At 37.7% G+C, this 27539-nt stretch overlaps 1 long non-coding RNA gene across 1 annotated transcript; it reads right to left on the bottom strand.

Annotated features, from left to right (window-relative positions):
* Positions 1 to 18745: 18745 nt before the first annotated feature.
* On the bottom strand, positions 18746 to 27044 carry LOC140506943 (uncharacterized). Its single transcript, XR_011968163.1, has 3 exons — positions 26477 to 27044; positions 19958 to 20028; positions 18746 to 19630 (listed from the first exon to the last, which is right to left on the bottom strand). It is a non-coding gene; the product is annotated as an uncharacterized lncRNA (long non-coding RNA).
* Positions 27045 to 27539: the final 495 nt, after the last annotated feature.

Consider the following 27539-nt stretch of genomic DNA (forward strand, 5'->3'; position numbering starts at 1 on the left):
AGGAGACAGTGGAGGCACTTCTCTAGCTATACAACAGGCAGTCATATAAGCACAGATGAAAGCAGGTGAAAGTAGTTATGTAACAGCATTTCCCTCTCCCCAAGCCCATAAGAAGAGTTGAAAATAAAGGGTCAAGCAGAAATGTATAAGATTTCTTTTTATCAAAACCACTTGGTTGCATGGCTGGTGCTTTGGTAAAAAGCAGATGTTTTGTGGGGAGTATAGAGGAACGATTTGTCTTTTTCTTGCTCCTTCTTGACTTATATCAGCTAATTTGACTAGTACCCAGATCTGAGATTGTTGTTGTTTTTTTTTAACTTTGCTAATGGTTGAATTGCATTGGCTTAATCTTACTTCTTACAAACTTATGTGGTTGACCCAGATGTGTATTCCCTTATGTCCATTTGTTCCTGGCATGAGGGTATAAGAACAATTCTGAGAGAGACACAGAACATTATGATTTTTTATTTTATCTCATGATGGGATCCCAACCCCTAGCCTGTTGTTAGAGAGTCTCTCTAACTGGGGAATAATCATAAGACATTCATATGTTTCATGACTAAACTCTTATACAGTTATCTGTTTGATTAGTTGGTTATTTTTAACATTCTTAAAAAAATTTTTTTTGAGTTCCAAATTCTCTCCCTCCTACCCTTCCCCCACACACTGAGGAAGGCAAGCAATGTGGTATCAATTATTCATGTGAAGCATGACTAAACTCTTAAGAGCAGAATTAATTGTAGCCTGGGTGCTTCTTTCAGTCTGTCTCATCAGACTATATGCCTAATCTTTTGTTTTGCCTTCTGACTCAAGACTTTGACCCACTAGAACCCATGGGAAACTCAGGTTCCATATCAATACCTACAGTTATAATTTTAAAATCTAGTCCACCCAACATCAGATGACCTGTGACTGTTAGCAAACTTTCTTGTTCTTCACTATCAGAATCTCTAAGAAGTCGACCAACAATCACCCATTAGCTCTTCCCTTGTGTGGGTGGCTCCTTGGTCAGTAGTATCTATTATCTGTATAGGAGGAATTCTATTTCTATCAATCAGATCACTCAGTTCCATCCCCCACTCTCCCACCTATTTATTGTCACCTGTTTCACCATAGTCCCTAATTATGTGCTTCCCTGATTCAGGTCTCCCAAAGCCTAGTTTATGTTTAGTCATAGTGGTAAAGTAGATCATTCAAGACTGTCAATAAATCCACACACAAGTATTTCCAGGCCCAAGCCTTTCTAGTTTCCCCAAGGTGTGAGAAAGAACACACGCATGCACACACTCCTGGAAATTCAATTGCCTGCCACCTCCAGCAGGGAGTAGGCAAAGCTTTCACTCAGGCCTTTTAATCCATAGGTGCCATGACATATGACTTATCAGTTGATACAAGGCAGGAACTTAGAGCAACCTGGATGTAGTGCATACATCCAAGCAAAGCAATGACTAAGTAATGCAGCACCAGCCCTTGGTTTTGCTTCCAGGCAGTAGCAATTCCACTCCCTGATTTCCAACTCTTATTTGAACTGGCTATCACCATGACCATTAATTGTGTCTATCTCTTTAATATTTAGGAAAAACTTAAGGGTGCTTCCCCAACATGTGATATAAATTGCCTGGCAATTGTCTCACCAAGGCAGATGGAGAGGGGGCAGAGAGAGGGTCCTGGCCTCCCTGCTGAGAGCTGGGGGCAAGGTTGCCAATTTCTCCCTTCACGTTAGAATTCAGACCCCTTGCCTCAACTTTTTCTATGACTTACCCAGCAATGGCAATGCTCTTTGGGATGCCCTAGGGCTTAGTGGGAGGCTCACACCCCTGTTTTATTCCATCTTAAATTCATGATGATCTTTATACTTGACCCCTTTAATCTTCCCACTTACCCGAAATAAAAAAAAAACAACAATTAGACTCATACTCACTCCTTGCAATATTTGTATAATTCCTCCTCTGTATTTGACAATTACTTTCACAGGGATTGCCATTTGGTTATTGTAAAATGAAAAATAATTATATTAAATCTTACTTTATGATTTTATGTGTGTCAAGTTATTAAACTCTGAAATTCAAATCCATATTCCTAATGCATTTTTACTCAAAAATGGGTTATCTCATTTTCAGCTAGAAATGTAATTGAAGTCACAGGGTACATTATGTTCTAGCAATTTTGAAACAATACATGTAAATTTCATTTTGTTCCTTATAATTTAGTCACTTTCTTAAGCTCTGAAAAAATGTATTAGAATTATGTGCCATATGCAAGGACGACATTATAGAAAAGTTATTTAAAAGCAGTAAGACTGAAATTTACAAAATTACAAAAGTGATAGATTGAATAAAAATCCTATAATAAATTTGCAGATTGGAAGTATTGCAAAGTACATCAAAGATCATCTACTACAAACCACTCGGTCATTTTACAGATGAGAAAAGTTAGGCCCTGAGCAGTTAAGAGACTTATTATTTTAGAGTCATACAGCTGTTTAGAAAAAAAACTGGAACTCAAGTCTTCTAACTCCTAATCTGGTGTTTTTAAAACTATACCATATTTAATGAATCTTAGAATGAAGAGTAGCCCTTAAAGCTTGAAAAGGTTGGTTTTTGAGTACATATATAGGGAAAAAATTCTTTGCAAAATGATTATTAAATTTATAGAACTCATAAGACCAGAAATACCAGTGGGTATTTCTAGTTGAGCATAGAAATGGCTTATAGAGAGGTTTAGATCAATTACAACTGATAAAAACTAGGAATCAGGAAGTCTGTGTTCTAATTCAGGTTTGCCACTAATGGACTATATATATTTGGATAAATCACTTCTCAAACTTCAGTTTCTTTATCTATTTAAAGACAGACAGACAGATGGGCAGAGAAAGAGAGAGAGAGAGAGACAGAGAGAGAGAGAGAGAGAGAGCACAGAAAGCTGAATCCTTCAAAACTGTAATGACCACTCTGAGCCCCACCCAAGAGATGAGGAAATGCACCCCTTCTTTTCCTTTAAGATGTGGGAAACTAAGGGTGCAATATGTCTCTTTGGTAATTTGGTATTCTGACAGTATTGGTTGATTTTACTTAACTGCTTTTATTTTTGCCTTTGGTTACAAAGGAAAGTTCACTATGTGGGTAGGGGTATATCTGGAAATGACAGTAATATTAAAAGAAAAGGTCTCAATAAACCATTAATGTTTAAAAAAATGAAAGAGTTAGACTAGGTGATCCCTAAGGTCTTGTCTAATTTTTCCATTCTAGAATTTTAGAATATTTAAGGAAAGTCAGGTTGGGCTGTGTCTCTAATCTTCAGAGACTGACATCATATAGAGAAACTACCATCCCATCTCCTGTATCCCTCTGTATCACTGTTAGAGATAAAATACTGTGCTGGATATTCCACTATTGTTATTTGGTAACTTCTGTTCTTACATACTATATACATGCTCTTATTTTTAAAATCTCCTTAAAAATCAAATAAGTAAACAATAAAGTGTTTATTAAAACCAGAAGAACTTATCAATACAACTTTGTAACATTTTTTATTTATGGATCTTTGAAATAAATGAACTTGTAGATATCTGTATAAAGAGGAGAACCTCTGGGGAGAATGTTGATAGACACAATAGACTTAAGATCTAAACAAAACATATCCGTGTTCTGATATTCTGTGGAATAATAAAGTTTCAAATGTTTTTGTCTTACTTTTAACAGACTCCCTTAGGTCATTGTTTTCTGGATTTCAGCAAAGTTTGTTATACTTCTGTTTGTGATAAATCCTAATAAGCACCACCACAATTATAGCAAGTCTGATGAACACCAAATGACTACACAATACTTGTGGGAAACATTTAAAAAGTCTATAAATGCATATAGCATGGTAATGTAAGTTTTAATATGTAGCAAGAGATTAAAATCAATTGGTTTTAAATTACAATTATGTCAGGACAAAAACAATATAAAATGTATTTTTCTTTTATGCTTAAGGTCAATAAATATATTGACCTTAAATAGAATCAGTTTTATAAGAAATGACTAATTCACATACCCATCCCAAAATGCCTTAATTCAGTGGTCTCTAAAGTAGTGTGCATGAACACCCCAGAGGTGCTCAAGATGACCTACAGAGTGCTTGGAAAAAATGAAGTAAGAAATACAAAATGGAACAACTAGGAAGGAAAAAGATGGCAAGGAGAATTAATACCTTAGAAGTGATAGTGTTAAACATTAATCAGTAATTCAATTCCCTAAAAATTAGAATGATCCAAACAGAATACAACTCCAGCAGACAATAAAAATAATGAAATAAAATGGAGAGACTAGAAAAAAAATAGAGGAAAATATAAGGTATATATTATAAAAACATATGAATGACCTCAAAAACAGATCAAGGAGAGGTGGTCTAAGAATCGTTGGACTACCTGAAAACGAGCACCAAAACCAAATTTCTTCGGATACCATTTTTCAAGAAATCATAAATGAAGACCACCTCTCCCACTTGACCCATTTTAGGCACCTTCCTTTACTCTCGTACTTACCCTGCCTCCCACATACTTACCTCCCTTTTATGCATTGTCTTCTCCCGACAGAATGCAGGAACTTTCTTTTTGCTTGTACTTGTATTGTGCTTGTACATGTATGCTTGGCATGGAGCCTGGCACATGGTAAGCAATTAAGAAATGCTCTATGTATCTATCTATCTGTCTGTTTGTCCATCCATCCATCTCTCTATCTGTCTGTCTGTCTATCTATCTATCTATCTATCTATCTTTGCATATGCTTTTTCATGCCTTGGTAGATGATTGAATGTTACTTTGGCTAAGCATACCTGTTACTTGGTTACAGTACTCTATTAATGAACTTAATGAATAACCTCAACCCATCAATTTTGGAACAGGTAGGTTGTGCAGTGGATAGGGTGCTGGGCCTGGAGTCAGAAAGACCAGAGTTCAAATCTGACCTCATCACTTACTAGCTGTGTGACCTTGGAAAAGTCACTTAACCCCTCCCTGCATAAAACTGGAGAAAGAAATGGCAAACCACTCCAGTATCTCTGTCAAGAAAACCCCCTGGACAGTTGGGGCATTCAGAGTTGGACATGACTCAACAACAACAATAACCTATCAACTTTGCATGGTCCTTGGATAAGAGCTACAGTTTATCACTAAGCTTATATTAGAAGCTTTTTCATCTTGGTAGAAACTAGTATAACCTTCAAGAATTCAATGTCATCTCTGTTACATGATGAAATGTTGGCATCAAACATTAATTGCTATAAGGAAACTGTAGGAAAGCTATTTTACAGCCAGTAACTGCAGGGTGACACAACAGAAGTTTAAAATAATAAGCAAAAAGGAAAAGTTACAAGAAATCAGGAATCTCCCAGGTCTTCAATGAATATGTAAAAGAAACTAGACCTTAATGTTTCTTAGCTTCCTGTCTTTTCCATGATTGTGTTTCCTTTTCCTTCTAATGGGTTTTATCCCTCCCATTTCAGAAGTAAAGATCTCTTCCTTATTTCCATACGTACTCCTTTAATCCTGGCAATAGAACTCTTCAGCACCAGCCTGGGATAAAGTTAAATGGATGTTCAATGAGCTATATAGTAACCAACTAAATGCTTATCTCTGTCTCTGGCATTTCTGTTTCCCACAATTAGGCTATTTCAGATAATTTCTTCACACCCTCTCATTTTACAAATGAGGAAAGAAAGGCCCAGAGTTTAAAGGATTGTCCAAGGTCACTCAGGTAGTAGCAAAGCATGAACTAAAATCCAAGTCTCCTATCAGTTCAGTTCTTATCCACTCCGCTAAACTACCATGACTTTCATCTTTGACTAATCACCATTTACGAGCATGTTTCAAATACTAGAGGATCCTTAGAAATCTCACTATATACTTTTTGATTATGGTAGAATTTCTCTGTCTCTTGTGCAAGGTCACACAGGCAGCTTTTCTGATTATATGATCAATACATGTTTGTTAAAAACGCTTTTTTAATTCCACATTCATTAATAAATATGCCTATTGCCCAAATGAATCAGTAACAAATAAACAGGCATCACCATAGTTTCCATTTATGTATGATGAAGACTCTTTAAAAAGGGAGATATCCAGCTATTTTGGTAAAAAGAGTCTTCTTTAAGTGAGGAATGAAGTATTTGTGACTGTTTTCACAATTGACTTGTCACTGCAGGTAAGAAGGGATTTTTGAGGAAGGGAAGGGAAGGGCTATAGGGGTTGGAATTGGCTCAGAGCCATATTGAGTTGGTTCTTTGGTGAATGTAAAACTTAGGTAAAAGGTCATGATTCCAGAAATCAGATGAGATTGAGTGACAGAATTAATGAGCTACATATCCCCATCACCTAATCTTAAGAGAAAGTTTCTAGTTAAAATCAGTCAATAAATGTGTTAAGTGCCTACTATGTGTCAGGCACTGTAGTAAGAGCTGGGTATAGAAAGAAAGGCAATGGGAATTGCCAAGCCTAGAGGCCTGTATTGGGCTACCCGAGTCTTTCTTACCTCACCTCCCGAGGTCTTCGGCTGGCCACGCCGGATGCGCGTATGAGAGAAAGGACGTTCCAGAGTCAAACAGGGGTTGAGCTTTATTACAGGGTTTCGGTTACAAGTGCAGGGGATCTTCTTTCTTAGGAGGAAGAGGGGGAGATTTCCTAAGAAGGCTAAGCTTAAGGGATTGGAAGTAGAAGTACAAGCGGGGAGAGAGGGGGAGGGGAGAGAGAAAAGAAAAGAAGCGGAGCCCTACTTTTCTCTTTGGCTCCACACGTGCTAAGAGAGCTTTTAGGCTTCCTCAATCCTACTTAATCTTCAGCCACACAGTTTGCATCTCAATACCGTGCTGTTAGGTAACTAGGTGTGCTCCAATCCGGGACGACCTCGAGGGCAGGGAGACTCCACCCATCAGGTATCTCCGGGGGAGAGGCGGAAATACCCGAGCTAGCTCAGTCTGACCTTCTCGAACCCCCGCTGTTCATGGAGGGCCTCGTAAGACTCTAAGATTTAGAAGTCCCACTTTTACCTGCCCGAGACTGTCCACACGGAATTGAGCTTCCAGTCCCAACAGGGAATGACAACTCTCACTGAGAATCTTTTAACATGTACAATTGCAAGACAGTAAAATAACAATTAAAAACAAATTAAGCCAGACTTCTGGCCAGGATGCTTGCCCAAAGGGAGGTATGCTGCCCTCTTCCAACACACTTGAACAAAAACTTGACCCAATAATAATCAGGAAAGCCAATGAGAAACTACAGTAAATGATTTCTTCCACTCCAGAATTGCACAAAGAGATTGCCATAAGCCCATGACCAACAGGAAAAGAAACCACCAGTAGTCAATACCCGTGCCAGTAGCAACCAAGCCAATCATAGCCTTCCTATCCAACCAGAGATGGGACAGAGTCATATGTAGCCTGCATTGCTCTGTATCTGGAGGGAACAGAGCAGAGGGCTACCCTGAACAAAACATCAGGGAGATAAGAAAGACCCAGAGAGGTCAGGAAGCCCCAGAGTTTAATCATGACCAGTGGAGCACTCAGACCAGGCAGGACAGCCCCAAGGCAGAGAGTGTCTGGGTACCTAATACTCTGTCCTTACACATAAGAGGGAGTCCTAAAGATCTAGCACTCTTAATTTAAAAAATCCACAAGTGCTTAATTCCAGGAGGTGGAGATCAGTTCAGGAATACTGGTGACTCAAGACAAGATCAAGCAAAGTCAACTGCTCTGCCCAAAAACCCATCAAGGGGTAAAACCACACTCTTCTTATTTCTGTTCATCATAATAGGCTCTACTGTCCTTACAAAGGTCAGTTTAAACTTCACTTGGATATTGAGGTGCAGGAGTCAAAGGATCTGAGTTCACAGGAATTAAGCTGACATCTGAGCTTGGCCACTTCCTACTAAATTGTTCCCTAAGACTCAATTTCCACACCTGTGAAATGGGAGTGGGTAAGTAGGTTAAACTAGATAATCTCTAAGTTCCCATCTGGGTCTTGATCAGTGAGTCTATGAAGTTAATGCACCAAAGTTCAGTGTCTGGCACACAGTAGGTGCTTAATAAATGTTTATTGACTGATGGACAAAAAAAAGTAACAGCCAAACCCAGCACATATCTTTCCCCTTTGGTAGACAAAAGAAAAGAAGAGGAACATGTACTGTGCATTTCCCTCAGGGTCTTCTCTCATCAGGATTAATTTATCCTATGTGTCTCAAAATTTGGTGAATTCAGCAGTGATTGTGAATGAGCAAACAGTATGCTTTTTAGTCGTGCTGTACTACTTTAGATCCTATCTTATCCCCAGTTTATCTTACTTAAGTGGCTCAATTCTAACCTTTCATGCTAGGGAGAGTAGTGGCTTTATGTCCTTGAAAAAAGGGAGAAGGGTTTTCCCATGCATTCTCGTTTACTTTGGCTCAGGCTTGGCCAGGCCAGGACCATGCTAGTTTATTTGCTAAACTAAGGGAAGACTGATTTTGTTATACTGCCTACCTCCTTCCTCCACTATACAAACACACCTTTTCTAGAGGCCGTGAGGTGTGCACATCTACCTCTAAAGTTTCATTAACAATCCTACCTTTTGTCCTGGGTGTGTCAAAAATGACAGGGACAATAGGGAAAAAAAATGGTAGATATTATGAACCGAGACAGAGGTGTCCTGAAAATTTTGGGTAAAGATCCAGAGAAGCACAAATCCCAAGTGCAGTGGAAATAGGGAATTTTTAAAGTGATATATCTGGAATGACACCAGAAAAAAAAAAGCTTCTTTCTTCTCCTAATTATCTTTATTTCACTATCCCTCAAATATACTGATCCTTCACCATGTAAATGTTAGAAAGTCACTGGACTTGTTCTCCCAATCTATACATACACACATGTAGGCTGGGGCTCCAGAGTCTACCTGACTACAATGTGCCTCGAGATTCTAGGGGTTCCCTGAAGGTTAGGTGAGTTCTTATATTATTGCCTGGAATTGCAATTCTGGTGTGTTCCCTGCAATGTTAATCTCCATTTATTAACACTTATTGGCACCCCAAAGTCATCTAAACAATTATCAATTAGCTTTAGCAAAGAGCTATTGACTAAAAAAGATATAGTAAGAACCAATGTACAATAACATTCCCTCAAATGAGAGCACACTCTCCCCTCTATCACCTTGGACTCCTGTGGAAAGTGGACATGATTTTCCCCCCGAATTTTTGAATTTGTTTTCTGTTTTCAACGATCACTTCCATAAATTTCAAATTTTCTTCCCCTCCCTCCTCCCTCCCCAAGATGACATGCAATCTTATGTGGGTTTTACACATACATTCCTATTAAACACATTTTCACATTAGTTATGTTGCATAGAAGAATTAAAATGAATAGGAGAAACCATGAGAAAAACAAAACATAACATAACATAGGAGAAAATAGTCACTTCATTCTGTGTTCTGACTCCATAGTTCTTCCTCTAGATGTGGATGGCATTTCGCATCATGAGTCCTTTGGAAATGTTTTAGGTACTTGCATTGCTGCAAAGAGCTGAGTCTATCAGAAACAGTCCTCGCACACTGTGGATATTACTGTGTATCATGTTCTCCTGGTTCTGCTCACTTCACTCAGCATCAGTTCATATAAGTCTTTCCAGGTTTTTCTGAAGTCTGCCTGTTTGTCATTTCTTATAGTACAATAGTATTCCATTACATTCATATACCACAACTTGTTCAGCCCTTCCATCCTCTTGATTTCTAGTTCTTGGCCACCACAAAAAAAGAGCTGCTATAAATATTTTTGTACATGTGGGTTCTTTTCCCATTTTTATGATCTCTTTGGGATACAGCCCTAGAAGTGCTATTGTTGGGTCAAAGGGTATGCACATTTTTATAGCCTTTTGGGCATAGTTCCAAATTGCTCTCCAGAATGTTTGGATCAGCTCACAGCTCTATCAACAATGAGTTAGCGTTCCAGCTCTCCCACATCTTCTCCTACATTTATCATCTTCCTGTTTTGTCATGTTAGTCAATCTGATAAGTGTGATGTGGTACCTCAGAGTTGTTTTGATTTGCATCTCTCTAATCAATAGTGATTTAGAGCATTTTTTTTTCATGTGACTGTGAATATCTTTGATTTCTTCCTCTGGAAACTGCTTATTCTATCCTTTGACCATTTATCAATTGGGGAATGGCTTGTATTTTTGTAAATTTGACTCAGTTCTCTATATATTTTAGAAATGAGTCTTTTATCACAGACACTAGTTATAAAAATTCTTTCCCCATGTCCTGCTTAAAGAGGACATGAATTTAAAGGTAGGTTCTACAAACATGTGCCCCAACATATTCACTTTCATGTGCTACACAGACTCTGCTTTCTGAACCTCTGGTGACTCTTCCAACCTTTAGATACTGACAGGGTTGTAGCCCAGTCCTTTTTTCATCCCTCATTCACCAAAGTGCAGAAAGAATAGACATAAGGAGGCAACGAAATAGGAGCCATGTGTTCATGGGTCACATGGTTATAGGTGGAGTAATGGTCTGGGGATTCTCTCTCTTTACTTGGAGGTTTATAGTATGTCTTTGCAACACTGCCATAAGTGGAAAAGAGAGAAGGAGAGAGAGAGAGAGAGAGAGAGAGAGAGAGAGAGAGAGAGAGAGAGAGAGAGAGAGAGAGAGAGAGAGAGAAAGACAGAGAGAAAGACAGAGAGAAAGACAGAGACAGAGACAGACAGACAGACAGACAGACAGAGACAGAGACACAGAGAGAGAGAGACAGGGAGAGACAGAGACAGAGACAGACAGAGAGACAGAGACAGACAGAGAGACAGAGAGAGAGACAGAGAGAGATACAGAGAGAGACAGACAGAGAGACAGAGACAGAGAGGGAGGGAGGGAGAGAGAGAGACATTGAGATTTAGTTTGTGGCCATTCTTTTGTAGGTATATACAGTTTCAGCTCAGAAGCCAAATAAAAGGTTTTTCTTCAACACAGAGTAAGCCAACAGGAAACAGTTAAAGAATACCTTCGCATGTTCTGAATCAGGTGAGGGTCTCTCCAACACATGCTTCTTTACAAAGGAAAGAAGAATGAAACAACCTTTACTCTAAAGGAGCTTATATTCTAAAAGGGAAACAATAAGTAAATATATAAGCTTATAAAGAATAAAGAGGAGAAATATAAATATAATGTGGATGAACACAGAGCAGTTTGGGAGATAATGCACTAGCAGCTGAGGGGATCAGGAAAAGAATTCCTGAAGAAGGTGGTACTTGAGCTGCTCCCTGAATGAAAACAGGAATTCAAAATAGTAAAGATGAGAAAAGATTCATTCTAGGCATGGGGAATGGTCAACACAAAGAGATGCAGATAGAAAGTCAGAGTGTTGTCTGTGAGCAGCATCAAAAAACCCAACTGGACCTTCAAGTTACTTTTCTACAAATTTTATTTAATGTCCATGTCTTTCCTTTTGTATGTCAAAAATAGACTTTTTTCCCTCTCTTCATCTAGCTTCCTTCCCCCTACCCCTGCTCCACTAAATTTCAAAGCATACCTAAATAAATTAGATAAATTACTGAGAGGTCAGCACATTCAGATACAAGTACTCTCACTGGAAAGATAGTTATTGAGGCAAAGGAAAAGTATATGAAATCTTAAATAAAGAAATCATACCTGCTATTTATATTCAAGAACTGAATTTGAAGAGAGGAAAGAGAAGGGAAGAAGAAAAGAGAGATAGAAATAGTGAGGTTTTTTTTTAATTACAGATTTAAACCTTTTAGAAAGCAAATTTTAAAAATACTGTAGGCACATTTTTGGCCTTTTGGGTATGCCAAATAAAGATTCAGTCATGCAGCTCATAATGTAGCAGCCATGAGAGGGAAGAATCCACAGATCACAAATGAACAAAACATTAATAAAACATTAAAAAGCTCCCACACTAAACAGTCAGCACAAGATGTGCTAGAACACGGAGATTTACAATTTAATAAATACCATGGCTAAACAAGGGGCAAAAGCCTCCAAACTCAGTGAAATCACACTGAAAATATTGTTAGAGGTTTATAAAAGTCTACTCCCAATGATTGGTGGGTAAATTCTTTCCTCTAGCAACCCACAGTCTCAGATTCCTACCTAGAACCTATAAAGATTCACCATCTATTCAGTCATTGCTTATGAGTAATTTTCCACTCAAACTGAACCTTGCCTTCCTCTATCAGTGTTAATCATGTGACATCATAGCAATTCAAAGGATGATAATGTAAGCTATACAACAAGGAACCTCAATCAAGCACTTTTGCACTCATTTCTCAAACTATAACCTTCCAAACTCTCAACACTATAAGCCACTTGAACAGGGGGAAAAATGATTTGCTAATCATCTTTGCACTTCTCACAGATGGTATGCTAGCACACCATACTAATGTGGGGAAGTTCAAGAGATTCTAGCATCTTGCTCACTGATTAAACACAGGAGCTTCAAGGTCTGGCAGTCATTAAATATCAGCACTGGATGTGTGAATCATTGAAGTTGAGAAAACAGCTTTTCTGGGTGGAAATTGAATGGGGAGGACATCTACAGCTGTTGCTTCCCAGTATGGAAGAGTGCTAAGTAGTAGGGAATGTTAAACACAACAGTGGAGCAGCTTCCTGGCTCCATGTCCACTTATGCCTTCTCTTTCCCTATCCTTCTTGAATCTTCTAAAACCCCTTCTCTCTCAAAACAGCTTCTGCCCAGCCCCTCACCAGGTGTGGATCAAGTGTATCCACAAGCAACCTAAGTCCACAATGAGTTTATAGCATTAATTTGCTGTGTTCGATAGCCTTGTGGAGGAGACAAAGTTTCCAAGAAGTGTGTACAACCTTCCCTGGGGGAAGAAAATTCAGTTCCAGAAAATTATACTGTGTTTAAGCCATCCGTTAGCACATGTAATTGACCCAGTATCTGGGGTCTTTGGGGTTATTGGACACTAGGCTACTTCTTATTTTTCAGTTCTTTGCTATAACAAAAAGAGCTGATATAAATATTTTTGTACATTTTGACCCTTTTTCTCTTTCTTTGATCTCTTTGGGGTGTATTCCCAGGAGTGTTGTTACTGACTTAAGGTATATGTATAGTTCAGTGACTTTCTGGGCTTTCTCAATTGCTTCCCATATTGGTTGGACACATGGATAGATAGCTCCATTAATGGGGCACTAGCATATGTGTTTTCCTACATGCCCTCCAACAACTGTGAATTTCCTTTCTTCTTATCTTTGGCAATCTGATGTGTATCAGGTGAAATTTAGAGTTGCTTTAATTTTCATTTCCTTGATTATTAGGGATTTGAGTTTTTTTCATATGATTTATGGTAGGTTGGCTTGCTTTCTTTGAAAAAACTGTCTATAATAAGATATACCAGAAATGGGGTATAGAAATCCATCTTGCCCTTCAAGAAAGTAAAAGAGAAGGAGATAAGATGGGGGGATGATAAAAGGGAGGGCAGACTGGGAGAAGAGGTAATAAGAATGCATCCTATTTTGGAGTGGGAGTGTGAGGGGAGAGATGGGGAGAAAATTTGGAACTCAAAATCTTATGGAAATGAATGTTGAAAACTAAAAATAAATTAATTAAAAAACTATCTATAAATATCCTTTGTCCATTTACCTATTAGGAAATAGCCCTTATTCTCACATATTTGAATAAATTCCTTATATGTCTTGGAAATGAGACCTTCATCAGAGAAACTTTCTACAAAACTATTTCCCTATTTACCTGAATCCCTACTAATTATGTGAAAACAAATTTTAAGGCATCAAAATTATACATTTCACCTTCCATGATCTTCTTTATCCCTTATCTGGCCATGAAGTCTTCACTTATTAGTGATTGTGAAAAGGTATTTCTTTCTTTGATGTTCCAATTTGTTTATGATGTGGCCTGTTATATCCAAATCATGTCTGTTTGGAACATATTGTGCTATATGACGTGAGTTGTTGGTGTTCACCTAATTTCTGCCAGTTTTCGAAGTAGTTTTTTTAATTGAATAATAAATTCTTATCCCATTATCTGGGATCATTGGGTTTACTGAACATGGGCAACTCCATTTTTTTTTAAAATTTTGCTCCGTATGTTGTATCCATTCCACTGACTGGCTTCTTTTTTTTAAACCAGTATCAAATATTTGGATGATTACTGCTTTATATTGTAACTTAAGATCTGGTACGACTAGACCCCTTCAATCTTACTTTCCTTCATTATATCCCTTGAAAGTCCTGGCTTTCTGTTCCTCCAGATGAATTTTGTTAATTTTTTCTAGCTCTATAAAGTTATCTTTTAGTATTTTGATTGTTATGATACTGAGTATTAAATTAACTTAGATAACATGATTATTTCTAGTAGATTGCTATGGCCTAACCATGAGTAATTCATATCTTTTTTGGAGGGTTTTTTGAATAATATTTAATTCTTTCCCAATTACATGTAAAAACAATTTTTAACATTCATTTAAAAAAAACTTTGAGTTCCAAATTTTCCCCTTCCTTGAGAAAGTAAATAGTGTGATATGTTATACATGTGTATTCAGAGCAATTCATATTTCTTCAACTATTTGGTCTATTTCTGTAAAGAGTATTTCATAGTTACAGTTCCCATGTGTGCCATGGTAGGTAGACTCTCAAATATTTCACACATGTAGCAGTTATTCTGAATGAGCTTTCTCTTTCTATTTCTTCCTACCATGCATTTTTTTTTGTGGGGGGGTGATATACAGAAAGGCTGATGATTTATATGAGTTTATTTTATCTTGCAGCTTTAAGTTATTGTTTCAGTTAATTCTTTAATTGGCTCTCTAGACTTCTTCAAGTAGAACATATCTGCAAAAATGCAGTTGTTATCTGTTAAGATAATTCTACAAGCAGGAGGTTCTTAAGCTAGGGTCTATGAACTTGACTTTTGAAAAATATTTTAACAGCATTTCAAAATAGTTGGTTTCTTTTGTAACACCATATGTTTTATTTTATGCATTTAAAAACTCCTGAGAAAGGGTTTCCAGGCTTCATTAGATTGTCAAAGGAGTCTACGTCACAAAAAAGTTAAGAACCCCTGCTTTAAGCTGTCGTCAGTGATCTATACTTTGCTTTCATAAGCTGCAGCAGTCAGAACTCAGCTATTTTCTTTCCACCATCTGGTCTTTTTCTCTCCTAATTCCTGTCTTTAACTGCTTTGAGACTGGCCACCTGACTTCTCTAGGAAGAGGGTCCTTGGACTGTCACTTAGTGGTATGGGTAAGAGCTATTAGAGGGACTTAGTTTAGCAGAGGACCATGTAGAATGGGTCCCGTTGAGAGAATGTTGATTTATTTAATCTTATGGGGTTGAACTTGGGGATTTGGGGAATATGGTTTTATTTTCTGGAGTTGGGTTTTTTGTACTGCCCTAGGTTAAGGACAAGTCTAGTCGGCAATTGTGGCAAATAATTTTATGTTTACTCCAGGGGCTGGAAGGGGGCAAACTGAGGACCAAGAGGGAAATTTAAAAAAAAAAATCCAGCTAATCAAAAAACATTTATTAAATGCCAAACCTCTATCTCAGGCCTTATGCTAACTTCTGGGGAAGCAAAGAAAGGCAAAAATATGCTACCTTCCTTTTCCTTCTATGATTCTATACTTGGTAGTCAAATCTTGTGACTTTATGATTGGAACAACCAATTTCAAGGCCCTGGTGTTAATGTGAGGAAAGGCTGTTAAAAGTAAGATCTGTGTGCAAAGTCCCAGCTCGCCTCATCTTTAACCCTCCCACCTCAGTATCTGAAACTCCATTTATCCTAATTAAGAGTAGGCAAGAAAAGGAAAAATGGAAGCAAGAGGAAATCAGAGCAGGTCTATTGAGTTATACAGCTGCAAAGTTCTATCTGTACTTTTTTTTTTTTTTTTGCAGATTAGGTGTTGTTCATTCATTTCAGTCATGTCCAACTCTCCATGACCCCATTAGGGGTTTTCTTGGCAAAGATACTGGAGTGCTTTGCTATTTCCTTCTCTAGCTCATTTTACAGATGAGGAAAGTGAGGCAAACAAGGTGAAGTGACTTGCCCGGGATCACACAGCTAGTGTCTGAGGCCAGATTTGAACTCAGGAAGATGTGTCTTCCTGACTCCAGGCCCACTCTATCCACTGTGTTACCTAGCTGCCCTAGGCACTTAATAAATTTTGGTTAAATGACTGACCGACTGAAGAAATGAATGAATGAATGATTGTCCTAAGCAAGTCCTGCTGTAATGTCACAAATTCCCACATTATTACTCAATCCTTTGGTTTAAGGTACTGAAAACCCTTGCCAAACACAATTATTATGTGGAAAGTTAAATATTTTAAACTATTATCAGCAATTAACACCTTGACTTGAATAACTATCAAATTAGCCTCAATAGAAAATCAGAGTTCTGCTGAATAGGAAAGATTATGGGTAAATATGGAGAACAGTGAAGAAGGAGAAATAGTAAACACAGGTATCATAGGGAAGGTCAAGTTCAGGTAGTATCCCATAATGTGGTACCCTAAGTAGTGGAGGAGCAACATGAGAACATGCCAAGGCAATAAGAAAACATGAACAGGGAAATTGGGATGCAGCAAATGGAGCAGGGGCCCCAAGGATAAACCTTGACAGCTTTACTATCCCACCCAGGGCAAGCCCAAGAGACCTGTCTGATCACCCTGACTGGCTGGTAGAATGGGTTATGTTAAGCCAGTTCATCAACAATGAGACTGTAAGCACTTGGGGAGGTATGTCATACTTTGGCAGGCATTGAAGGGAGGGGGCCCATAGAGGTATGCAATACTGCCTTGGCCCTAAGCTTCTCTTTTCTTCCCATACCCCCAGGGACAAATAGTATCTAAAGCTGAAAGGAACCTTAGAAATCATCTAGCCCAACCCCCTCATTTCACAGAGGATGAAATTGACTACAGTTGGAAGGATCCTCAAAGACTATCTAGTTGAATCTCCTTTCCCTTCATTGTACAGATGAGGAAACCTGAGTCTCAGTGAAAGTGGTGAGGAATGCAAGGCTATACCGATAGTGCGTGGCAGGCAGAGAGAGGATTTGAACCTATGCCCTCTTATTTTCTAAGTTCAGTTCTTCTTTTACTACATCATATACACTTATGATCTGATCTTAGATCCTATGATCTAAGATTTTAAAGAAACAATCAGCCCTTAATGTCCTAATCTTCTCAGCCAGGGACAGCTAGGTAGTGCAGTGGATAGAGCACCAGTGCAGGAGTCAGGAGGACCTGAGTTCAAATCTCACCTCAGACACTTGACACGCACTAGCTGTGTGGCCTTGGGCAAGTCACTTAAGCCCAACTGCCTCATCCTGGCTCATCTCCAGCCATCCTGATGAATATCTGGTCACTGGATTCAGATGGCTCTGGAGGAGAAGTGAGGCTGGTGACCTGCACAGCCCTCCCTCACTCAAAACAAAGTCAAGTGCAAGTCATGTCATTATTTCTCTGATAGCATGGTCTTCAGCAATGAAGGACACACACACACACACACACACACACACACACACACACACACACATCTTCTCAGCCTCTGCATTTAAAAGAAATTAGCATCAGCAAAGAAGAAATCTTTCCTTTTGCCTTATCACATATGCATGAAACCTTTACTGATTTCCTTCTCTCCCCCACCCCCAACAGCTTCTCTAACTATCTGGTATTTATATTTATTATTTATTAATTTTATATTTATTTCCATTGTTGATTTATTTCTGTTATTTATTTATTTTTATTATTTTTAAATTTTTATTTATATTTATGAATTTTACACTTATGTTGAATATGTTTTTTATTAATACCTGTTTTCTCTCGCATTAGCATTTTGAGAGTAAAGGACTGTTTTGTTCTTTGTTTTTATATGCTCAGAACTTAGAACAATGTAGAGGTTCCCAAACTTATTTGGCCTACTGCCTCCTTTAAAAAAGAGTTACACAGCACTCCTCTGGAAATCTGCTTTCTTTAACACTTTAATGTTTTTTTTTTAAATTTGCATCATTTCAAAAATATATAAAATATTTCTTTAAAAAATGACACATCTTAAATTGAATAATTTCTTGTAAATTTTGCTTTTTTCCCTTCATTGAAATTTTGATGATGCATTATTGCATCATATAACTGCATAGTATTACTTTGTAAACAAGTCATTACATGAGCATGTATTGTTAATGAATTTTTGCTTAATTTGAAGATCTTTCCCACCCATTAATAGGCCCATGTTATCTGCTTAAGTCACATGGAAGCCTAAGTCACATGTGATGGGAGGGTTTGCTGAACGGGTGCAACAGGAAGGGTGGAGCAGAGCTGGGAGGAAGTTGGTGAGAGCAATTAGAGTAGAGGAGAGAGAGGACCCAGGAAGCTAGACAGCTAGTATTGTGAGTTTTTGCTTGTGGGAAGGTGCCAGCAGTGGGGGGAAGGCTTGGGAATGGTGTTGTCCCCTGCAATGCTAATGTGTATTGGCTTCTTGATTACTATGATGTAATTGGCTTTCTGGTTCTGGGATTCGGCTTTCTGCTGTCTGAATAAATATTATTCTTCTGCTTTCTATTTGGAGAGTCTGTTATAATTTGCAATTCAGAGATAACGCTGGCATATTCATAGTCGCCGTTGGTGCTGTGACTATTGCCTTGTTGATACAGCACATATTCTTGCCAATGCATGCTGGACTTACTGCCAATGCATGACATGCACACCTGCCTTGCTCGCTAAGACTTGTTAGCAGATTTGACCACTGATTAGTTATAACTTGCATTTTGTGTGTTTATTTGGAAAGTAATGTAATCACTACAGCTTTAACTCTGATATACAACAGATCAAACATATACAAATGGTTTGTCAAAATTCTCTTCTCTTCTTTCCTTATGATTCCATTGCCTCCTTATTTTTGTTCAGTCCCACCCCCACCCCCCAATTGTACCCGAGGCTACTACTACCCTCTGGACAGTTCCAACACTTCCTAGGGGGTGGTATTATTGCCCACTTTGGGACTCTATGACAGTGCCTTTCCCAGGGTCACGTAGTTAATAAAGGTGCAATAAGGATTTGAACTCTGGTCTCCCTGACCTCCAGTCCATGGTAGTCCCTCACTATACTAAGTTGCTTCTCACAACATATATTTATTAAACCCCTAACTGAGTGCTTTATCCATAAGAGATAGTGAGCCCAATAAGTATTTGATGAAGACAACATCCGATGAAGTTTATAGATCTTGGCATCAGACCTCTCCATATCGCAGGTTGGTCACACATTCCTCTAAGCAAACTCCCGTCAACATATGGGTTTGATGAGCTTTGCCTTGGACAGATATGTCTTCTTAATATATGGTTGTTATTGTTCCTTCTTCCTCCTAGAAGAGGACCAATGATATCTGCAGGATGATGTCTTGACTTTCAAATGAATTGGATTTAAGTGAGGAGAAGGCCTATGCAAAGTCATCAGTCTCACTCTCTCCTGTAGTCATTGGAGTCCAGTAGCAAGTCAGGTAAAGACAACTGGCAATGGCCCTGGATGAAATGGGAGACCTTGGCCTTTTTTCTCTTACCATGTAGAACTGAACACAGTTTCCAGATGTGCTCTGACCAAATGGAGCCTCCCTTGATATGGTCTGCACTTGTATAATTATACCTGTATTAATGCAATTTAAGACTATATTAGCCTTTTTTTTTAAAGCAGCTATGTTATACTGAGTAACTCACAGTGACCTTGTGATGAAATGGAACACCCAGAGCAGTGCACAGGCTACTATGAATTTAGGTCTTCCCTATCTCATGCTTATGTAGCTGATTTTTAAAACCAGAATGCAAGACTTTACATTCATTCCTCTTTGATTTTATCTTGTTAATTTCAGCCCAGTTTTACAATCTATTGAGATATTCTGAATCCTGATTCTGGCATCCATCATATTAGTTATTTCTCCTGGCTTTGTGTTATAGGCAAATTTGATAATCATACCATTTGCTTCTTCACCCAAATTGTACAGGATTAAGGGCAGGACTCTTCAGTTTCCTCTTTTGTAAAATGAGCTGGAAAAAGAAATAACCTTTGTCAATAAAACCCCAAATAGGGTCACAAAGAATCAGATTAAACAATGACAGAACTCCAGGTTCTTAGAGATTTCCTTCCAGAAGTAGCAATGCAATGATATTGTTAGCCATCAACATTATGCTTTAATAGTAGGTGAATTCATATCTTGTTGACCAACCATATTAAAGTGACTGTTGACCCCTCAAAAGTTGCCTTTCCTTTTAGAAAAGCAGATCTAAGAACCTACACAGGAGGCCCTCCTGTATATGTCAGGGTCTTTGCTTTTACAGGAAGAGAACCCTGTCTCTACTTTCCCCTCTACATCATTCTATCAAATGAAAAAACAAAAACACTTTGAACAAATATACATATAGTCAAGCAAAGCAAAGTTCCACATTGGCCATATCAAAAAATCAAATATCAAATAATAAAAAATTCTAATTTGAAACTATTACCCCTCTGTCAGGAGGTGAGTAACATACTTCATTATTAGTCCAGTCAGTGTTCTTAGGTCTTGCAAAGATGTTTTCTTTACAATGTCATTATTGTGCAAATTATTCTCGTTGTCTTTTCTTCCCATGCTGTAACAGTTTGTATATCCCTAGTTTCTCAAAAATAATCTCTTTTATTATTTTTTTCATTATTTCTTAATGGTGCAAATAATATTTTATTATATTCACATACCAAAATTTGCTCAGCCTTTCCACAACTGATGGATATCTGCTTAGTTTATAGCCTTTTGCCATTACAAGTAGAGTTACTATAAATATGTTGTATATATGAATTCTTTTCTGCTTTGATATTCATGTGGTATAGTTCAAGATGTGTTATCAGTAGGGTAGAAAGTATAGACAACTGAACCATTCACAGTTCTACCAAATGTGTATTAGTATACCTGTCTTCCTATAGCCTCCTCAGAGGATGTCATTTAGTTTTTTTATTTTGAAGCTATTTTTTATGGTTGAGACATAGAACCTCAGACTTCCTTTAATTTGTGTTTCTCTAATTATTAATAATTTGGAGTATCCTTTTTTTATGGCTATTGATAGCTTGGGTTGTTTCCTAGTTCTTATCTAGTTCATATCATTTACTAGTTCATATCTTTTGACAGTTTATCTATTGAGGAATAACTTCTGTTCTTATACATTTTAATAAGCTCCTTACATAGCTTGGAAATAAAACCCTAATCAAAAAAGCTTGCTGCAAAGTTTATTTTTTCTCTCTCAGTTAACTATTTCTTTTGTCAAAGAGTGGGTCTTAAACCAGTAGCTGGAGTTCTTGGGTTTATAGATTACCAAGAATTTATGTCTTTCACACTTTTTCCTTATTTTTATTGAGATTCCTAACCTTTTATTCCCAATATTTTGTTTTTATTTTTATAATTCTATAAAGCATTCCTAATGTTATAGCACTGAATAAGTAAAATAATTTATATAGTATTGGTATTTTAAAATATTGATTTAGCCTACCACAAACAATTCATATTTCTCTGATTATTTTAGTCTGCCTTGATTTCTGTAAACATTGTTAGCAGTTGTATTCATACTGTTCCTGTGTGTGCCTAGGTAAGCAGACTCCCAAATATTTTATACTTTCTTTAGTTATTTTAAATGGAATTTCTCTATCTCTTCTTGATGATTCGGTTGATAACATATAGACATGTGACAAATTATGTAGATGTATTTTATAACTTGCAACCTTGTTGAAATTATTCTTTTAATTAGTTTAGAAGTCACATTCATATATATTTTCTACTCTATAATTAAAAAAGAGGTTCGCCTCCTCACCATACAAATCCCTGCAAATCATAAGACTTTCTAGTTACTAATACTCTAAGTTGGGAAATGCCAAAGTTAAGTATAAGCCTAGTTATGTAAGTTTTATGTGTATAGGATAGAAACAGATTTGAGCAAGAACCTTTCCCAATAAGGATATTGCAGTCAGAACTGTATTTGAATTCTTCCTGATATGCTTAGTAGCTGATACTGTGTGACCAAGGGAAAATCGCTTAACTTCTCAGGGTCTCCATCAATTATAAAATGCGATTAATCATGTTTATACTACCTCCCTCCCATGGCTTTTGTGGGAAAAGCTCTGCAGACTTTAAAGCTCTATATAAATGGGAGTTATTGTGAATTTCTGTAAGTTCTATAAAATCCTACTCTGGATGCCCCATTCAGGTATGAAGGTGACCCTAGAAACACTGAGAGTTTGTGCCAGTGGATCACAGGTTTAGGTTGCTTTTACCAAGCTAGAATGCCTTCAATCCAGGTCTGATGACAAACTGTATGATAGCTACCTGAGGACCAAACTTAACTAAAGCTGGAGAGTCACATCATAAGTTGACTACAACTTATGATCATCACAACAAGGTGACGACTTTTTTCTATTCAAAATCAGCTCTTGAAGACTATCCACTAAACTTACAGTGCAATCATCCTCAGAGACAAAACTGCAGATCCTCCTTGTTTGATACCGTGGGGAGATCATTGGCTTTGGAATCCAGACCATATTACCTTGAGGTTTTTTTCTTTTCTTATTCTATTCTCCAGTTCTATCATTTTTATTCATATAGATTATTGAGCTTTATAGTTTCCTGGGCTTATGCACGTTCCTCTGATGCTCTTTCCTCCAGTGAAATAATTCCTTTTTTTTTTTTTTATTGAATCCATACTTTTAAACTGCTATGGCTCATCATTACCTTGTCCTGAGAGTTCTTGGACATATTTAGCTCCTTCTTTACTGTTTTTAAATACTTTTGATAATTTTATTTCATACTTTAATTCCTGTGGTATATTTTGTTATCTATTTTATTGGGCTTCAAAAAGATCTAGTTTTATTTTTCCTGCTTCTTTTGGTGTTGTTTGGATTTTTCTTCTGGCATTTTAGCATATATCTATCTGTTTAGCATATATCTATATCTGTTAATCCTGTCTTTTTATCAGTGTAGTGAACTCCCTGTAATTTAATCTTCAAGAATTCAATAAATAAAAAACAATGCCCTAGATCCATTCTCCCCTTCATTGTTTTTTATCATCAACTTCTACCCACATCCTCTGTCTATGTATACCCCTTTTAACTGCTCCAATAAAGACACAGTTCTCAAGAGTTATAAATATTATCTTCCTATGTAGAGATGTAAACAGTTTAACCTTATTTTTCTTTCTTGTTTACCTTTTTATGCTTCTCTTGAATCTTGTATTTGAAGATCAAATTTTCTATTCACTTTAGTTTTTACATCAGGAATAATTGAAAGCCCCCTATTTCATTGAATGTCCATCTTTTCCCTTGAAAGATTATGCTCAATTTTGCTGGGTAGTTGATTCCAGGAGTTTACATACTGATATATCTCTCCCTCCTCAAATTTTTCTGGAGCACTTTTTGGATGATTCTTTGGTCACTATCATATTCTCCCTTATATCATATGTCCTGTCTCTACCCCATTCCAACCTTCCAATACATATAAATTCATTAAAAGCAAGATCTATTTATAACATCTCGCACAGTGCTTGGCATGTAAAAAACACTGAATGTACGTTCTTTAGACAGGGTTCTTTGTCGAGCCTGTTACGTGGACCTCTAGCAAGCTGGAGTTAATTTTGGAAATACAGACTTAGAGAAGTTACAATCAATCATTCTGTGAGCTTGGACCTTGTTGCCAAAAGTAGAAACAAGCTATCATCAGTGTTAATGGAGTTATTGGCTGAGTGTTAATGAAGTGTATCGATCTGACAAGAGCTACATGAAGTTTTTGCCTGTCGATAGTACATGAATCTCTGTACAGGCACAGCTAGCATTACAATAGAAACTTGTTCCTCTCAGTAGCTCTCACCAGCTGTTGAAGTAAAATTTCTTTGTAACAGAGACTGTAAAGCTCATCTACCTTTACAAGCTGCCTACCCACTGAGTTCTATTCCCAGGATTTATGTGTAAAACAAAGCCACGTCAAATAAACCACACCCATTTCTGATCTCCTAGGTGTTACCAGTTCTCCTTGTTCTGCTCTTACCTGCTTTCCTCTAAATCTCTCCTCTTTTGCCTTTGTCCTTAATCTTAAAACCTAAAACTTATGTTCTACAGATGACTGAAGAGTATTGGACCATAAATCCATAGAGAGATTCTTAGAGGGCACCAGTGTTAGATGTAATGGAATCATTTGGTACAGAAAGGATTTGAGTTTAGGTGAGCCAGGACAAAAATGGAACTGTGCAAATGGTTATGTGAACAAAACTGAAGCAAGAAACCACGCAATGTTTGGGGTATAAAAACACGAAAGATATACAACTCCCAAGTCCAGCTTAGGAGATGGACAAGTTTATAGGGAACCATAAAATGTTAAAAGATGGTTGGAACCATACAAATTATTTTGATGAACACTTTCATTATACAGATGTGAAAGCTGAGACTCAAAGAGGGGAAGCAGCTTGTCCAGTCATTCCTAGGACCAGAACAAGATAAACTCAAGATTATATGTTGTAGAGAAAGTGCTGATTTGCATAGGTAGGAAGAGTTCCTTTATCTGAGAATTATTTATACCAAATCCCTAACCAGGACAGTTAAGTGGTATGAAGGATAGAGCACTGGGCTTGAAGTCAAGAAGACTCATACTCCTGAGTTCAAATCTAGCCTCAGACACTTACTAGCTGTGTGACCCCAGGCAAGTCACTTCACCCTGTTTGCCTCAGTTTCCTCACTTACAAAATGAGCTGGAGAAGGAAATGACAAATTACTCCAGTATCTTTGTCAAGAAAACCACAAATGGGGCCACAAAAAATTAGACATGACTAAACAACAAAAAACCCTCTAATCAGCCTTTTAATTTCTCTCCAATGTATCAGAAGCCCCTTTCTTTGTCACAGAACTATGCCCCTTACTGGTCTCTATCTCATTCTCTCAAGTCTTCACAAATAGGGCTTTAGAATGATTTGACTTTTAGTATCTTCCATGCAACTTTTCTACCACATATCCTACTGAGCTATGAGTGGACTGGTAAAGCTCCATATGGTTTATGTCAAATCCATATACTTCATTAAAACTCAATATGAGCCACTGGAAAGATTACTGGCTTAGAGTCAGAAGAACTCAATTTGTACTCCAACTCTACTACTCAATGTATGGTTCTTGGCCATGTCTGTGAACCTCAGTTTCTCCTTTTGTAAACTGGGCCATCATCATTTATGCTACCTACTTGGCAGAGTTGTAGTGAGGTTCAGGTGAGGTTATTTTATATTTATTCAATTATTTAATAAACATTTATGAAATGCATTTTATGTGCCAGGCACTGTTATGTGCAGAGGATACAAAAACCAAACCAAACCAAAATAATTAATCTCTGTCCTCAAGAGCTTGTATTCTACTAAGGTTGGGGAGAAGGGAGAAAAAGAAACAATACATATTCAGATAAGCAAATATAAAATAGATACAGTGTGATTTCTAGAGTGAAAGAGCACTAGAAACTATGATAAAAATACTTCATAAAGGCAAGCTGTTATTTAGATATTGCAGGTTTGTAAATTATCTGCAAATTTATCTGAGCCCTACTTATGAAAAAATGTAAGCTAATTATAAAGCAGCCTCTTCTTTAGCTTGCAGGAACTTCCAGAATTTTTCTTGGGGGGTGGTGGTGGAGGGGGCGGGGTTCCCCCAAACCAAAGATTAGGTGGGGCTTCAGGAAATGTTATTTAGGCTGGGATAGTCTATGCCGCTGCTTTAGAATTTTGTCCTACTCACCACAATGAAATATTATTACATTACAAGAAATGACAAAATGGACATTTTCAGAGGTAACTGGGAAGATCTCTATGACCTGATGCAGAATGAAATGAGTAGAACTGGGAGAACAATTTTGATAATGACAGCAACATTATAAAGACAAACAACTTTGAAAGGCTTTAGAATTCTGATCAATGCAATGAGAAACCATGATTCCAGAGAACCAAAGATGAAGCATGCAACTCCTCTCCTGTCAGAGAGGGGATGAGCTTAAAATGTAGAATGAGATAAATGTTTCTGAACATAGGAATTTGTTTTTATTGGACTGTGCATGCTTGTTATGATGTTTTTCTTTTAAAAATATTGTGTAACAGGAAGGGGGCAGTGAGGAGAGATAATAAATTCTTGTAAAAAAAAGAAAAAGAAGGAAAAGAAGAAGGGAAGAAAGGAAGAGAAAGAGAGGGAGGGAGGAAGAAAGGGAAGAAGGGAAAACAGGAGGAAGAAATAGAGACAAGGAGGGAGGAAGGATGGACGGAAAGAAGAAAAAAGAAAGGAAGGAAGAAAAGGAAGAAGGAAGGAAGGAAGGGAGGGAGGGAGAGAAAAAGGGAAGAAAGGAAGAAGGAAGGGAGGGAGGGAGAAAGAAGGAAAGAAAATTTTTTGCCTTATTCACCATAGATGAAAGCAGCCCATCGCAGACCAAGTCATGGCTCTGTCCAGATCATATGTCCCACTTACCTTTCCGAATAAGTAGTGTGGCTGATCCACTGTTGACAGGGTGAGGGCCCTGGGACACCCCCACTGACTGCTAAATAGACAGCTGTCCCTGGCAGAGCCCCAGATTTCATGAAGCTGGGGTGGCAACACAAGAAGGCCGAAGAAAAGGCAGCCCCGGAAAAGACTTGGGAATTCTCATACGTTCTACTAGGATTTGGCTCCTGACTTTTCTGAGTTATATACTGTTTGTTTTTACAGCTAAGGACTTGATAAAACAGACAGGGTTCCCCTTTGTAAGGCTCAGGGATTTTAGGCAATCACTCTGTCAGTCTGTTTGCTTTCCCATTCTCCCCCTGAACTTCACCACAGAAAAGTTGAACACATCCCAGGATTAATCCCTGTGGCATTTTTATACTGTCTATCACTGTCGTTTCCTAACACCCTTCTCGGGAGCCTTATGGGTCTTTTTTTTTTAAAGGGCAATATGGGTTTAGCAGGCCTTAGGATGGGAAACAACTCCCTCTGGAGGAAGAAACTGAGCTGGCAGAGGGCATTTTTGCTGGCAGAGAGAGGGAGGAAAAGGCCAGAGCATTAGCTTATGAGTAGCAGTAGGAATGCTAGTTAACATGATGTTTTAAGGCTTACAGAGCATTTTGCATATATGATTTGATTTGATTCTCACAACAACCTTGTAGGCTAGGTGCTATTATTATCCTCATTTATCAAAGAGTTGAAATCTAGGTTTTCTAAAAGAAAATATAAACAGTTCTCATGCTTGCATAACCACTTACTCAGTACATTTAGCTGAATTCTCTCTCCTCAGCCCTTAAGAATGTCAAGTCTATTGGAAAGAAACACAATTATATAAGGAAGGAAAACAGATTAATCATAATGACTAACTGATCTTGATCCTGTTGAATAGATATGAGACACGCATGCCTCCTCTCAGTAGATCTGTGGGAGATTATGGGAGCAGAATGTTGCATATGCTACCAAACAAGGTCTTCTTGTCATTTGGTGTTGCCTAATTGTTTTTCTTTATTACAACGGAAGATTCAATGAGCCCTTTATTGAGAAGTAAACA

Source organism: Notamacropus eugenii, chromosome 5 (assembly GCF_028372415.1).
Source record: "Notamacropus eugenii isolate mMacEug1 chromosome 5, mMacEug1.pri_v2, whole genome shotgun sequence".
In the NCBI taxonomy this organism is placed as follows: Eukaryota; Metazoa; Chordata; class Mammalia; order Diprotodontia; family Macropodidae; genus Notamacropus; species Notamacropus eugenii.